Source organism: Ceratotherium simum, chromosome 15 (assembly GCF_057802395.1).
Source record: "Ceratotherium simum simum isolate JZ-2026a chromosome 15, ASM5780239v1, whole genome shotgun sequence".
Classification (NCBI taxonomy): domain Eukaryota; kingdom Metazoa; phylum Chordata; class Mammalia; order Perissodactyla; family Rhinocerotidae; genus Ceratotherium; species Ceratotherium simum.
The window spans coordinates 63756619-63764611 of record NC_141914.1 but is presented as its reverse complement, the minus strand read 5'-3'; the positions used below and the strand labels follow the sequence as shown (position 1 = coordinate 63764611).

Sequence of the window (7993 nt, the reverse complement as noted above, 5' to 3'; positions counted from 1 at the left end):
AAACAATTACATTATTTCTCACGCATCAGATTGGCAAAACTTTAAAAATTTGACAATGCCGATCTGACAATTCCCAGGGAAAGGATGACTCAGACACTGTTTGCGGGAATGGAAATTGTTAAAACTTCAGAGGATGATTTGGCTGCAGCTCGTCAAGTTGCAGATGCACATCAGCTTCTGCTCCAGCAATCCACTCACAGGCTGGTGTCCATTCTAGGGAGTCCAGGTGTGCTCAAGGAGACACGCACAAGGATAGTCATTAAACATGGTAAGGGACTGAATTAATTGTGGTTAGTAGTTATTTAAAAAAGAAAGGAAAACATGCATATGGGAAAGAATCAACCCTGGTGGCTACATATATGATTTGGGAAGGTAACTCATTGGTTTGTCTACTTAATACTACGCAGCACAGAGAGCACTGTACTAGGAATCTGGAGACAAGCATCTCAGCATTTAGTTCCAACTTTGCCACTAAGTAGCCGTCAGACTATGGATGGCTTAACTTGAAAAATTGCACTTTCCATTTCCTGGAAAATGAAGAATTTAGGCTCTACAACCACTGAAATTATTTCCAACTCCACAATTCTATGATTCAATAAGTCAACAATCAAAAATTATATTCCAAAGTACCTATGTTCAGAAACTGTTTTTCCCAGACACCCTGAAATCAGAAACTATCAGGGAAATAGGACATCTTAAAATATTGATACATAAAATGGCCCAAATTTCTTGGTACGTCTATGACGAGCTGTTTAATCAAGATCGTAACTCTGCAAGAGCCTATAAACAGCGAAACCCACCATTATGATTTGAGTCATCCTCAGGAAAAACATATGTCCTCTCCCATTTTAACATTCCAAGACAAATTCACCATACTAGTGAGTCCAACTTGTCAAGTTCAGGTCTGTCTAGCCAAAAGTCATTCATGTATATGGTAAGATTTACTTGATATTTTAACAAAGATAAAGCGATGAATGGCTTTTTGTATTTTTGCCTGTTTCATTTATAAAGATCTTACATTATAATTTAATAGCTTCAACCTGCTACAATAATTAAAAGAGCCTTTTGAAACTTGTAATATGCCATGTCCAACAGGATCTAGTAAAAAAATCAGTAGTTCACAATCCAAAAAAGCTTATTTAGATTCATTATCAACAATACTTACACTTCAAAGACACCAATAAACAACATGTCATTTGTTCCTCCTGCAGAATTTCATAGGTTGTTAAATTCTGGTATCATCCAAAAGCATAATTAGGATGCTATCATTAAAATGTATTTTTTAAAATCAGAAATATTAAAACTAATGATTAAACTATTAAACTAAATGATTAACTAAATATTAAAACTAATGGCAACTAATGATTTATTGTCTTTCCCTATGGTTTATCTTTTCTAGAATATCATATAAATGAAATCCTACCGTATTTGGCCTTTTGACCCTTCACCTTCTCAGTCAAATCAAAATGTGAAAATTCTTGTTCTATGAGCTTTCCAAATCTAAATTCTTACAATTCTAAATGAGTATGGAGACCAAACATACACTACATACTACTTCTAAAAACTTCCTCCTTATCCGATTTTAATTTTAGCACCAACTGCCAAGAAAAACCTTTCCACTGAAATCAAAATTCTGTACACATTATGTCAATCATCAATTGATCAGTCATTAGTCTATGTTAACAGAAGGTGAGTTATTATTAGGAAGTTACATAATTTTCACCAAAGATTGTTTAAAGCTCCTTTCATTAAATGCAGTTTACAACCATTCACAGGCATCAAATTTGCCTTGCAAATATAGAGTCAATTATCAGAAACCATTAATTGGATTGGCTTTTCTATAAAAGTGGTCCCAAAGAAGTAGGAATGTTTATTTGTTTAAAGAACGCAATGAGGAGCCCAATAGCCTGAGTGGAGTCAGGCAGAGGAGCGCTGACCACGGGCGTCTTCTGAAAGAAAGTGTTCACCCGAGGATGTCGAGATCTGGCCTAGACGGGGTCCTGGGGGGACGCGAACTCAAGGGCGCACACAGAGGGCAGGCAACGCCCTGCCGCCCCCTGCACCTCCGTTGGGTGGGGCCCTGCCAAGGCAGAGGGACCGGCTGGCCAGGTGGCGTTCCTCTGCTCCTCCAAGGGACAGAGGTTGGGCTCCCCTGCCTCAGGCAGCCCGCCAGCAACCCCATCCCCTGACCCCCTCCGCTGCCCCCAACACCGCGCTCCCGCCATCATTGGCGGCAATCTCCACACCCAGTCCTCCGCCCACTGCATACCTTGGTGCTGCCTCCTGCCCAGCGCTCCTCCACACTGCACAAAGGAGAGCTCCCCAGCGCTGAAAATCCTGGAGGAAGGATCCAGAAACCGCCAATCCCCCCACACAAACCTCTGAGGCAGCCACCTCCACACCAGGGGCCCGGCCTCCAGTGCACGCGCCCCCGCACTCTCCAGCTCGCTGGCCCCGCTGCCGCTCAGAGCGCTGGTCCTGCACATGCGCGGGCCTCACGGATACAATGGGAACTGTTGGGGGTCACTGAGTGGGGATCGAAGTGTCCCTGAGAGGGAGAGCGGGATCAGGCTGGCGCTCTGCAGCCCTTGACTCTGCTCTCCCTGGATGATCGTCAGCTCCTAGAGAAGATCTGCCTTCCCTTGAGGCGGCTCCTCCTGTCCTGAGAAGCTCGTCACACAATCTAACATTTGTTTAAAAAAGACCGATGACATCCTTAACACCCGATGTGTCGTGTCCCCAGAATTCTTTGCTTCCCCAGAAGAGTAGACAGCGAGCAGCTGGGACCGAGTTCTGACCCAGGAAGGAAGGACACTGAGAGCACAGCTGTCTCCTCTCTGCCAGTTCCTTCCCCTGATCTGTGGCCCTGATGGGGCAACAGCGTTGGGGACTCATGCAGGTGACAAGGCTCAAGTGTTTGCCCATGGTATTACATTTCTTATGGTTTAGTGGTTAAAACGGGAGGCTAGCTGTCAGTTTTTCAGATGATTTCACTTGCAGAAATGTCTTTGGACAAAGAAGTTTGTTTGCTTAATTTCTGATATTTGTAATCAATAACAATAATTAAAATACTTATTTCTTAATCTCATTGGCATGCTAAAACAAACAACTCACTTGGTTTTCACCAAATTGGCCACATTTTCATTAAAACTTTGGAAGTATTGCTGTTTGAGGTGAAGAAAGCATTTGGGAAGAATAATTACCCTTAGATAGTATCTTCCCAAATAAATGTACAAGCACAGAGTTATGAGCTGTTTTGAAGGGCTTGGGAAATCCGGTTTGAGTTCTACAATGGATCATCTGAAGTAAGGTTAAATTAGTAATTTTCTGAGAAGTTTGCAAGTAGATATTCATGTCACCTTCATCAAATAGGTCTGGTGATTTAAATGAAGGTTGAGCTTAATGATAAAAGTTTTCAAGAGACTGAGAAATGTTGTCTGCTTAAAACAAAAAGTTGCAAATTAAAGTAAAGCCTGCCATTATCCTCTTTAAAACAGAGTCACAATGGCAATATTGTCAAGGTATGAGAAGGAAAAGAAATGCTTTATAAAGTCAATTCTTCACTTCTAAAGAACCTAACGTGACATTCTAGAAGTCTCCATAGTCTTTCACACATCTAGATTTAAATTGCTCAATTTATATTTTAAAGACTAATGAATCTGAGGGCAAAATATTCAAGGTCAGTGTTTCATTGTTTTTCATTGTTGCAAAGTACATGGGTATAAAGTGTGGCTGAAATCCATGGTCTTGGAGAAGAAAAATATATAGAACTTATTTATCACTCTGACAGCATGTCCTGACTTAATCCTACAAATGTCCCAAGAATAAAGCCTCAGTGAATTCCATTCTGTTCTTAGATATGACATCTTTCATTCGTAATGAATGTTCTCAAATTAGGCTCTAGCTAATAATTATGTTCCTGATGTAAATAGGCAATAATAGAGAATCCATGCTTGATTAACTTGGGCTCAAGAGGACTACTTAGAACCAAAATTTGTTTTTTGCTTTGTTTTTCTTTATTGATTTCTTTCTTTCTCCTCAGCAGAGTCGTTGGTAAATGACACACAAAACTGAGAGACTGGAGAGCAGGGTCTTGAAGAATGTGGGATTTCCTAATCTTCCAGATCTTTTTTATCTTTACAATTCTATGATTTTTGCTATTTATATAGGGGTTCATTTTTTTTCTTTATTTCTAATAGTGATCATAATAGGGAAACTAACAAAACTTAGCACCTGTGAAGCATTTTTCATTGTAAAAATTTACGTCATTCTGACAATTGTTAATATTTTAAAAAGCCACTAAGAGCTAATATGATGCTCAGAGGATTTTTAGGGTAGTGAGAATGTTCTGTACGTAATGGTGGCTACATGTCACTATATGTGTGTCAAAACCCATGAAACTGTACAACACAAAGGGTGACCCTTAAACTAGGGACTGTAGTTCATAAAGTTTCAATATTGATCATTCATTATAACAAACGTATCATACTAATGAAAGGTATTAATAATAGGGGAGATGGGGCTTGGGAGAGAGGGGAGAGGAAGTGCGGTGAGTGTATGGAGCTCTATGTACTATCTGTTCAATTATCTGTAAATCTAAAACTCTACTTTTAAGAATAAAGTTTTTTTGAAAGTTTTTTGAAAGGCACTGAAAGTTAATTTAACAGTGTAGGGCATCTATTTTGTGCAGAAGGGCAAGGAAGAAGAAGTTGAAATGATTTAAAAGGTTCACTTTGTGACAGTTTGAATTGTGGTGTGTTTCTGAAGCCTTAGACAAGGGTAGGACATAGAATTTGAGACATGAATGAAATAAAGGAGAAAGAAGACATCAGAGTGATCAGACCTGATCAATTAATATTTAGGACAAATTACTATATTGGATGGATTTGTTTTTATTTTCTTTGCTTTTTAGAAACCTTACACCTTTCTATGAAAGCCACACGTGCACAGTGTCAACAGGTATGTTTCCTACCGAGTGGCAGCTGCTTCTCTCCCTCTGCATCTTCTATTCCTTTCCCCTCCTCTCACCACCTCTGACTGATGGTCGCTGTGTCTATCTCCCTTCCTTACTCTCCCTCTCTCCTGTTTGTTTTTTTTTCTTTATCTTTGTGCTTTCTCCTCTAACACATCAGACTAACCATAACCTTCCTGGTCATTGTTTAGTTCCACTGAAGGAACTCAGTGGTTTCCATCAAGAAATGATAGATCAGTGTTCTGGGAAAATTTTCTCTATTTCAGCTACTTCTCCACCCTCAATCTGAAGCAGGAAAATTTCTTGAACGTTGAACCAATTTTTTATATTTTTTTCTTTTTTGAATCCAAATTTCAGAGCTCCTGGTCATATTGGAAAAATTCCTGAAGAAGGCTGCCTGGAGTTGAGCTGATAGTTCTTCCTATAAAAAGAACCATAAAAAAGGATCCTTATTTTGTCCATGGGGCCTCAGGAGAAGCCCTCGTGAGAGAGGAATCCACGCTAACCCTATGTTGTACCTAGGACTGGCTTCTCCTAAGACAGTGGTTCTCGAACTCCAGTGTGCATTAGAACTGTGTGGAGGTCCCCTACAACACAGAATGCTGAGCCCATCCCAGAATTTGTGATCCAGTAGGATGGCGGACCCAAGAATTTACATCTCTGATCATTTCCCAGGTGATGCTGCTGACCAGCTACACATTGAGAACCACCGGCTTAGAAACCTTAGGTTTCAAAGGATGCTTTCCTTGAGCAGACAGCCAAAACTATCAAAATCTTAATCAAGATTCACCAACAACTTCAATGTGTTGGCATTTGGATCTAGAGGCTCCTGAATTTTCAGAGACTAAAGCAAAGATTACTCTGAGTTCAAGGTTTGTGACTCTCCTAAGTGTTGCTCAAATACTTTGCTTGCTTCCCTCGACCCCTACTTGGCTAGGAAAGAATATTAAAAACAAAGCCAGCTTTGATTATTTAATCTTCAGTCAATTAAGACATTTTTGAGGAAGATTTTTTTGACAGAATAGCCAACTTTCTTTTATCTACACTATTGGAAACGAATTATTAGTGATAACAATGGTTATTTACTGAGGACCTAATATGTCTCAAGCCCTTTACAGACTTTTATTGCTCTGCTTCTCAGAACCCTACGGCATCCCAGGTGTGTTTACTGTTTCTCTACCACTCCTCTAATGAACCCCCCAGACCACACTTATATTTGACTTCACCATGCCTTCTCTCATTTAATTTAGCAGTAGATTAAAATTAAAGAAGAAACTTGAAGGGGTCTTGAGCCCCAGCAGGAGAAGGTCTAAAGTCTATCCAGGACAAATGGCTTAATGTTTGTTTCTGAGAAGTTTCCAGGGACAAAAACTCCACAACCTCCAGAAATCAGTTCTGATATCTCTAATCAATGATATACATTAATTAATTGGTTTTTTATTGATTGGTTGATTGTCTGCTATATTACTTTGCCATATAATAAAATTTTTCTTTGTGTTATTTAAATAATTTTCACTTTATATCCACTTTTTAAATTTAGCCTTCTCTGGACTTCCTCATACATTGAAGATGGTAATTGTCACCTATTAGCATTTTCCTCTTCTGTTTAGATCACCTCAGTTTCTTTACTGTATTAAAAATATTTAATAAGGCCGGCCCCATGGCTTAGCGGTTAAGTGCGTGTGCTCCGCTGCTGGTGGCCCGGGTTCGGATCCCGGGCACGCACCGACGCACAGCTTCTCCGGCCATGCTGAGGCCTCGTCCCACATACAGCAACTAGAAGGATGTGCAGCTATGACATACAACTATCTACTGGGGCTTTGGGGGAAAAAAATAAATAAATAAAATTATAAAAAATATATATAAATATTTAATAAGTGTTGTGCTTTTTTTCTCCAGTTCTTCTCTAGGTTCAATTTATTGGGTAGTATAGTGGAAAGATGACTTCAGAGGTCCTGTGTGGTAAAGAATCATCTTTGTACTGTATTCAATGTGAATAAAATCTATATTAGTTTTGTGTTCAGTCTAATCTGGAATCTGAACCTTTCCTTCCTTCCTCCCTCTATTGTCTGGAATAGTTAATAATCCCAGACCTAGAGTTTTGCTTGTGGAAAGTGTTTGTTGTTCTTGTTGGTTAGTTGGTTTGACCATCTAACAATTCAATTTATTTAGTAGATATGTGAGTTTTCCTATTTTATGTTTTTTTGTGTGTGTCAGTTTCAGTATATGGATTTTTTATAAAGTGAATTTTGACCTTTGCTGTCTAATTCGTAGTGCTAAGTATTTCACAAAATGGTGTGTCTCGTTAAGATCTAAGCACTCTGTAGAGAATACTTCTTATTTGATTTCTGATACTGGTCATTTGTGTTTCATTTATTTTCTTTTCCTTAATCAGTTTTGCTAGTGGTTTATTAACATTATTAATATTTTAAAAATAACTTTTAGCCTGATTTATTTCTTTAGTATTTTTCTATTTCATTGATTCTTATCTTTATTATTGTTTCCTATCTGTATTTTTTCCAGTGTTATTCTCTTTTAATTCTTGAGACAGAAGCTGAGATTGTGGATTTCCTGTCTTTCTTCCATACTCATACATTCATTTAAGGCTACACACAGATGTAGCTGGTATCTCTTGTCTTCCCTAGTGTATTTCTAAACTCTGTGCTGCAAGCCATGTCTGCCCCATAGCATCTCCAGCCCATGAGCCTGCAACCATGCCAGCCTTTGTGTGTCTCCATCCCTCTACCTGAAGCTCATATCTTGTGTCGAGTGTCACCATCTCATATGACTGCAGCCCATGTCTGCCCTTTTGTTTTGTCAAGATTTTCTCTCCCCTCTGTCCATACCACCTCTCAAAAGTCTCCATTCCTTGTTCCTGTAGCCCTTGCCAACCCATATGAGTCTCCATCCCCTCTCTCTAAAACCCATGTCAGACAACTAATGTCATTCTCTCACTTACCTGCAGCGCGTATATTTTCCTCGAGTGTCTCTATCTCCTGTGCCCACATTTTATACCAGACC

The 7993-nt window shown here is 39.4% G+C and overlaps 1 long non-coding RNA gene across 1 annotated transcript; it reads left to right on the top strand.

Annotated features, from left to right (window-relative positions):
• The first annotated feature begins 4847 nt into the window (after positions 1–4847).
• On the top strand, positions 4848–5627 carry LOC147915233 (uncharacterized). Its single transcript, XR_015554543.1, has 2 exons — positions 4848–4959; positions 5330–5627. It is a non-coding gene; the product is annotated as an uncharacterized LOC147915233 (long non-coding RNA).
• Positions 5628–7993: the final 2366 nt, after the last annotated feature.